Source organism: Petaurus breviceps, unplaced genomic scaffold (assembly GCF_028583685.1).
Source record: "Petaurus breviceps papuanus isolate PSGF00001 unplaced genomic scaffold, PetGlider_PUasm1.0 173, whole genome shotgun sequence".
NCBI lineage: Eukaryota > Metazoa > Chordata > Mammalia > Diprotodontia > Petauridae > Petaurus > Petaurus breviceps.
Window position 1 is genome coordinate 9,039,249 of NW_027185759.1, and position 7,866 is coordinate 9,047,114.

The 7,866-nt window shown below is 54.1% G+C and overlaps 1 protein-coding gene across 1 annotated transcript in view; it reads left to right on the plus strand.

Annotated features, from left to right (window-relative positions):
* The window catches only part of BCL6 (BCL6 transcription repressor), a 22,613-nt gene that overhangs the window by 540 nt on the left and 14,207 nt on the right, over positions 1-7,866 (plus strand). The gene's annotated exons all lie outside the window — the stretch shown is intronic.

Here is a 7,866-nt window from a genome sequence, read left to right on the forward strand (position 1 = left end):
GGGGAGGGGGGCTGGCGGGAGGTGAGAGGAGAGAGGACGAGGTGTTGTTTGGGGGTGATCTGTGAATGTCTGTCTGTAGGGTGTCTGCCACGAGCCGGGCAGAGAGTACACGCCGGGCTGCCGCTGCCGCTGCTTGTTTCCTTGGGGCTTGTGGTCTTACTGGATTTGCGTGGCTTTTTGCACGGGGCCGTAATCTCCCTCCATTCCTCCCCTTCACCCTTTGATTTTGGTCTGCAGCAAACTGCCCTCTTTCTCCCTGGCTCCCTCTCCCTTCCGCAGGCTCCCGGGCCGCCTTCCTCCCCTCCCTGGCCCGCGCAGCTCCCTGCCCCCTTTCCTGGTCCCTCCTTCCCTCCTCTCTTTCTCTCTCTCTCACTCTCTCTCACTCTCTCTCCTCTTCCTGCCTTCTCTCTCTTCTCCGTAACTCAGGAAGGAGAGCTGCTGGCCGGGTCTGCCTGCACCCTCCTTCCTCGCTGCCTGCCCAGGCTGCCTGGCTCTCTTCCACCAGCCTCAGCCGTGGAGATTAGATTAAGTGACACCGGGCAGAGCAGAGATTTGGGGGAAAAAATGTGCAAGCAAACTCCTTTGGTTTTGTCATGCACCCAGACGAAGTGTCGTGTCGATTTCCTTTCATGGCCGGGTTCTTTTTAAAGAGAAACGAATGTTTTTTTGTGTTTGTTTTTGTTTTTTAACTTGGGTGTTTTCCCCATTTCTATTGGGGCTTTTCTTGCATAAAAAAAATTATTCCAGACATTTTAAAAGTTTTTGTTCGGCTGCATTCAGAGACCCGACGACCTCCCCCCCCCCCCCTCCAGCTCCGGTTCCCCGTACTCCAACCCTCAGGAGAGGGCTGGATGAGGGGCTGGCGCATGGGGGGAGAGAGAAGAAAGGGGGGGTGAGCCTTTGCACCTGCGGTGGAATTGACTTGCGTGTGTGTGTGTGTGTGTGTGTGTTGGGGGGGGGGGGTCCTGGAGCCTTGGCAACAGCTCTGCGGGCATTGGGGCTCGGGAGAGAACTTATCCCTCCCGCAGCCTGTGGTGCGGAGTCTGGGGCCTGCGTGACTTGGGTTGGCTCCCCCTATAGCTTTGGGGGGGGGGCCCCCTTTTTTTTTTTTTTTTATTTTTTTTTTTTTTTTTTTTGGTAAGATGCAAACTCCCACCGGAAAAAAAAAATACGACCTTGAGCGCAGCCGACCCCAGCCTCGGAAGGTCCAGACCAACAGTTCTGGGCTCTAGGGGGAGGGAGGGAAGAATGTGTTTCTTCTGTATGACACCCCGGGACAGGAGGGCAAAGCTTCTCGGAGGTCTCCTCGAGGGACCCGAGAGATTGGTGCCTGACAGTGCTAGAGATTTTGTCAAAACTAGCGACGAGTCTGGTGGCAATTGCAACCTGTGGATAGACATATAGATAGATACCCCCGGATACCAAAGGTTCGGAGAGAGGCAGCGGTGGGGAGAGATTTTCAATAGACAGAACAGCGTAGAAATCGAGGCGTCTTCTGTCGCCGCGTTTGATCCCTTTTTCTTGGGGACCCCCCCCTTTTCTCTATGGTCTCTCTGTCTTTACCTGTCTTTTTCTTAAATGTGTCTGTCTCTCGTCTCTTCCTTACGTCTTCCTCAGTCCCTGCCCCTGCTATATGTCTCTTTACGTTGTCTGTCTTTCTCACGCTCTCCCCTCTCTGTCTTCCTCTCGGTGTTTTTTGGACCTGAACAAGGCAAACTCTCCCAGTCTCTAGTCTGGGAAATGTGGGGAAACCTGGCTTCTGGTGTGCAGGCTTCACGCGTCGTTACCCAAGCAGCTGCTGGAAAATGGAACTGTGATTCGAAAAGTAGATTGTAGGTAGTGCCGCTGTGCTCTCTCAAAATCTCGGGGCTCTTCCCCTCCTGTTGTAAAGAAGGGAGGGGGCCTGGGGTGGGAGGCTTGGAGCTGGGGCCGACCCCCTCCCTCCCCCCCCCCCAAGCCGGAAGCCTGTGGCGCTAGCTGTCTGTGTGTTTGGGCGGCGGCGGCGGTGGCGCGTGTGAGAGGGAGCAGCTCCCAGCCTTCTCCCGTCAGTTTCGCACACCCTCCTCCTCCTCCTCCTCCTCTTTCTCCACCCCCCCCCTCCATCCCGAGGAAGCCGATTTAATCTTTTATGGATTTTTCAATTAGTTTATGGTCCCGGGCAGGGAAGCTCGCTGCGGATTCCTAGTAACGAGAAAGAAAACGTTTTGCTTTTTTTTTGGCTAATGTAAACAAGCTCTCTTACGCCGCCTGAAAAGTGGGGCGGGCAGGCCGGAGAGAGGCAGAGGGAGGGAAGGCGGAAAAGGCCAGCTTAGACTGAGGTTTCAGAGCGCTGAAGGAGAGACACCCCTGGCTCCCCCCGACTTCACATCACCGAGGGGGGCTGGAAGAAAGCCCTTCTCCCGGCTGGGGAGGGGAGACTGAGCGCAGGACGGGCCCGCCGTCCGGGCTTGGCCTGCACCACCCGGCCGCCTTCCTTGTGTTACTCCGGGTTTCCGAGCAGGGCCCTTGGCACGGAGAGCCAGGCTCGTGGATCCGCAGCCGCACTTGCGGTACTCCTGGCGGAGGCCCCGGGCTTTGGGGGGGGGGGCGACCCCAGCCTGCCAACTCCCCGAAAGGAGTGGAGGAGGAGGAAGGGGAGAGGGGCGGAGAAGGACGAGGGAACGACCCTTTGCAAAAGGCCCCTGGAATGGAGGCCTTGGGCCAAAATAGCCAGCGGCTCAGGGCCGACGTGAAAGGTTTGTTCCCCTCCCTCTCCTCCCCTCCCCCCACCCCCCGGCCACTTATAAATAGAAGTTTCCGACATCCCATTTGGAAGACTTTAGCAATTGCAAACCGAGGCTGGCTGGTCTGCCTCGGCTCACACCCGAGCAGCCACGAGTGGTGGTAGGAATGTGAGGTCGGAGTGCATAAAAATATGCCCAAGCATGGAAACTGGGCCACCAAGGGGCAGACGGTGTCTCTCATTCGCCTTTGGCAACTGCTCCCCCCCCCACGTGCATGTTACCCCATTCCCCAAAGTAGGCTAGAGAGTGCCCCAAGAAAGTGTTCTGAAAGTCCCAGAGGTGTAAGCAAAGGGCCAAGGCCAGGTCAAGGTTGGGACCCCCCTGGCTGATTCCTCCTTGAAGAGTTCCAGTTACATAGTTGAGTAAGTGATTGCCGAGACTTGATGTCAAAACCCTTCCTTCCTTCTCTCGCTTTCCACCTCATCACACACACACACACACACACACACACACACACACACACACAACTTTGTTGTGAAAACTTAGCGGTTTGGGTCCCAGTATCTGGGGCAGCAGCGCCCTCCTCTGGCTGGTTTGTGCAGCATTGCCCTCGGTCCTGGGAACTCGAATAAAGAAAGTTCTTTTTTGGAGCAATTGTGAAATAAATAAGCCCTGTGAGTTGTTTTTAACGGGCAATAAGGAGTGAAGCTGATTTTTTAAAAAAATATCCCTGCCATGGATCTGCCTAGATGAAAACTAAAGGCTCTAGGAGGAGAGGGGGAGATAGTGTGTGAGCATGGGAGGGTTGCTTTCCCCCTCCCGCAATGGACCTCCTCATTTGTAGTCGCTGTCTTGGATCAAGATGCTGAGGTCGGTTTGCTGGTTGAACTGTAATTATGTTTGGTGGGAAAAGGAGTGGTTTCACACACACACACACACACACACCTTTTTTTTCCCTCTTAAATAGCTGGCAGGACTAGACAGGTAGAGTGGTTGGTAGATCCGTTCGGGGCCATGGTTTTGCTTGTGAAAGGACTAGGGGCCAAAGTTGTTGTTGTGTCTGTTTTCTGGTTTTTGAGTAACAGGTGGGAATGAAGGTGCAGGGAGCCAGAAAGGGTTTTGCCTTGGAGACCTTGTAAGAGGAAGGTCCTGCTTGATGAAACCACTGCCCACGCCGGGAACACCTTCCTCCTAGAGTCTTCGGACTGATAATCACATCCCCTACCCAACTCCTTACCCATGAACTGCTCCTTTCTGGTGGACAACCTGACCTTCTGTTCCTCCTGGTAGGACTGAAAGTGCAGAAAGATGCCGGGGTGTAGATGCTGTGTTTTGGAGCTGGCCTCCCATTGTCTTTTTGGACTCTCTGTTTAACCCAGGGGACAAGCCCTTGAATTGTTGGCACTGTTGAATGAATTCTAACAGCGATCTATGGTTGCTTTTAAAGCAAAACATCCTCTCCATCCCCCTTCCAAATACACCCAGCTAACTAGGCAGAAACGTTATATAGACAGCCCACCTCCCCCCCAGTCTCCTGACCTCAACATGCTTCCAGTCCTTTAAAGGGCCAATCAGTATAGTATCTGGGTCTTGATTTACCCCCACCTCTTCCCCTCTCCCACCCCGCCCCCATCCAGATTCTTTGGGCTTGTCTCTGTCTGCCATCTAGTGGTTATTAAGAGTTCATGTTCCACTAACATCCCTAGGAACTCGGGAATGGGATTCAGCAAGAGGGAAGGAGAAAAACCCCTTGAGAATTGGGGGATCCTAATTAACAAAAATGTGCACTTCCATTAGAGGATTAAAAATAGAGGAGCAGTCCCCCATGCCAGAAAACATGGTATGACAACGACTAAAGTAGTCACATACCATGGGCCCCATGAGACACAGGGGCTCCCTCCTTCAACTCCTTCAAGCTGCCGAAAGATTTGGGGGGGCTACCCTTTTATTGCCAGTTGTATTATAAACTTTAGGGCTGGAAGGGGCCCAGTGCATTTTTCCTCTGTTTTGCAGAGGGAGAAACTGAGCCCCAGACAGGAAATTGTCTTGTCCAAGGTTATGCAGGTAGCAAGCATTTGGACTCAGTCCTCAGATTCAAATGTAGTGCGTTTTATTACTACTCTTGGAGCTCTCCATTACCCCCAAAAGGAGCAGTGGAAGTGGGGGGGGGTTGTAAAAGGTTTTAATATTCTTTTTAAAATGATATTTGTAATGTGGGGAAACTGTTTCAGGGATGTGGCAGTAATGGAATAAGTGAAACCTATGGGGACTTGCCCAGCCCTTCCACTTCTATGGGAGAGGGAGGGGAAAGTAACAACATTTATGTAGCACCTACTATGTGCTGGGCACAGAGCTTAGTTTTATGAGTATTATTTCTTTTGACCCCTGCATTTAGGATCCAAACCCTGCCTTTCATCTAAGAGAAGAGTACAGAATATTATCCCTTTTAATTTTGGGGAAAAGAAAGATCACTTCTCTAAGATGTCTGATCATCTTTTGTTTAATTTATTTGCTTGTAACTATCTGTTCTGGACACTATGCAGAAAGAGAAAGCCGAATGGGGCAACTGGTCCACTGGGTGCTGAACTAACACATATACATTGTACTTAGATGATAGATGGAGAGTGTGTGTTTAGGGCCTACTGAGTGGGAAAGGTTGATGTGTCTTTATGGAAACTGCTTCTAGGTTTATATAAATGTCTCTTAGCAGTCTTTCTAACCTTGTTGACTATTTTAGAGGTTGTATGCTAGGTATCAGCTATGTCTAGATGGGGAGTGTCTCACTCCAAGAGTTAGAGACCAGTCCATTCAGCATGACCACCTGGACTGGCCCCATTGCTCAGACCACCCCAGTTCATCTCCAAGAGCACCGAAACAATGTCATGGGCTAGCTCAGTGAGCAGCTAGGGAGGCTCCTCGGTGGAAGAGAAATACTCTTGTATTCCATTTGGAAATTAATCCATGGACACTTTTGAAACCCTGGCAAGGTTCTGTCTTCATTCATATGAATAATAAAAACGTTGGCAAGCTTCTGTTCAAACAGAATTTAAAAGGCACTTAAAGTGGGGCGGGGGTTACTATTCGTGCGCCTCACCTTTTTATACAGTAGGCAGAACGACTGGAGAGAAACTTGCCCCGCCGGCGCCGGCCAAGTCCGAGCCTGCCTAGGCAGTGCAGCCTGAAAGGTGGTGCCTCCTTCAGGCGCCTGAGAGTGGGATTGCGGCTCTTGCACTTTCTAAGCTCCAGAGGATGCTGCTGAAAGCCATCCCTCTTTTATGGCATTTCCCAGAAGCTTGCAGTAAGCGCTCAGAGCCCCACTGGCGGCAGGGAAGCTCCAACCCGAGAGACAGGACTGAGTGGCCGTGGGGGCGAGTAGCCTTTCCAAGTGGCTGGCATTCTGCAGCTTTTCCCCCGCTCCTGGGACTCCGGGATCCCGATGGCACCAAGGGCTCTCGTCACCTTCCTCTCCCCAGCCAAAGCAAGACCACGATTTCACTCAGACCCTGGGCATATCGAAGCCCGCTAGAAAATCGAGCCGCTGCTCTGGGGCCGGGGCCGGGCCTGGGGACTCCCCCCTCCGCCAGGAGAGGTGGCATCTTGGAGCCTGATGGGGCTGGGCTCGAAGCTTCCAGTTCCAGCCCACGCGGATTAGCCCCCTTCTAAAGCCCCTGTCCATCCCCGTCTTCCTTCCCTTTGTACTCGCTCCAGCCTGGTTCGGCCAATGCGGGATTCTTTCCGGAAAATGCCCAGACCGTTTCGGGCCAGAAGAGGCCAGGTCAGAGGCTGGCTGTGCTCGCCCCTGCTCCAAACTAGCACGATAAGAAAAGTAAAGGGGAAAGCGGGAGGGGGCTGTGCGGTGAGGTCAGTGCCTGGTGAAGAGCAGCCCCTTGTGGACGGCAAGGGAAGCTCCCCTGAAGCTCTCCCCACCCGAGCTCTGGGAGCCCTGGGCTTCTTCTCTCTGCCTCCCACCGCCGGGTCTTAGGCTCTTTGAAGCTAGCTCACTCCCGCTCCATCCCCAGACCCAGCACCTTTCTAGCTCTCACGCTTGGCCTGGGGCAGAGGGGCTTCAGTGCAGGAGAAGCCCTGCGCTGACCCTTCCCCAGCTGGCCTTGACAGCGGAAGGGCTCCGCGTGCGACCTCCGCGTCCCAAGGTGGGGAGTTCGGGGCAATCGGTTAAGGTGTTGGGGCTGCGTCCCCCACCTCCAAGTCCTGGCTCAGTCCAGAAAACGCCGGTGGCAGGCTGATTGGCCATGGTTTGCGAAGCTTGCAGTGGACAGACCGCGGTCCGTTGTGTGTTGGTGCAAGGCGGGGGGAGGAGGGTCGGAGAGGGTGTATGTAGATGGCAGGTGAAAGGTCAGTTCGAGAGGAGAAAGGAATGACCCGAGGTAGCTGGACCCCTGAAGGCGGCGCTGGAAAGATCCTTGGGTTTAGTGATTTCTAATCCGGGCCTTGCTGTTTTCTAACAGCGCGAATGCGCCGGCCCAGTCAGGAAGCCTTTCTGGGCCTCAGTTGCCTGTCTGTAAAATGGGGGTGGTGATACCACTGGCTCCACAGTCTGTAACCCTGAAAGCTATGGCAACGTGAATGCCTCTGGCACGGAGACTGGCCAAACGCCAGCCCCTCTGCTGGCCCGCTGTAGATGGAGCCGTAGGGCCAGGATTTCGGGGAAATCAGCCTCGGAGATCCCGAAGTCCCTCCGAGGTGGGCCGTGGTAATTCTTAGTTTAGGAGATCGCCGGCCTTCTTGCAAATGTAGGCGGGAGGAGACTTTGGCGCAGGGCCCCTCCAGGCCTCCAGTTGTGGGTCCAGCGGACCGTGGTTCGCGTTGCACTTTGCAGCGCAGCTTAGAACCAGAATCACATGGGGGCTCTGGGGTCTTCAGATCAGTCCCTGCTCCCAACTCGCTCCCAGTTCATTCTCTTCCCCTTGTCCCCCACACCCACACGCTCCCAGACAGAATACGGGTAAGCCTTAGGTCTGATCCCAGCTCAGGCTAGGAGCAAAACCGTTAGGAAGGTCTTGCATTTCCTTTGGGAAAGAGCGTGCATCCGTTGGCCGTGGGGCCCGCCTCGTCCTCCCTGGGGGCTAGTCTGGGAGGCGAGAGAGAGAGAGAGAGAGAGAGAGAGAGAGAGAGAGAGAGAGAG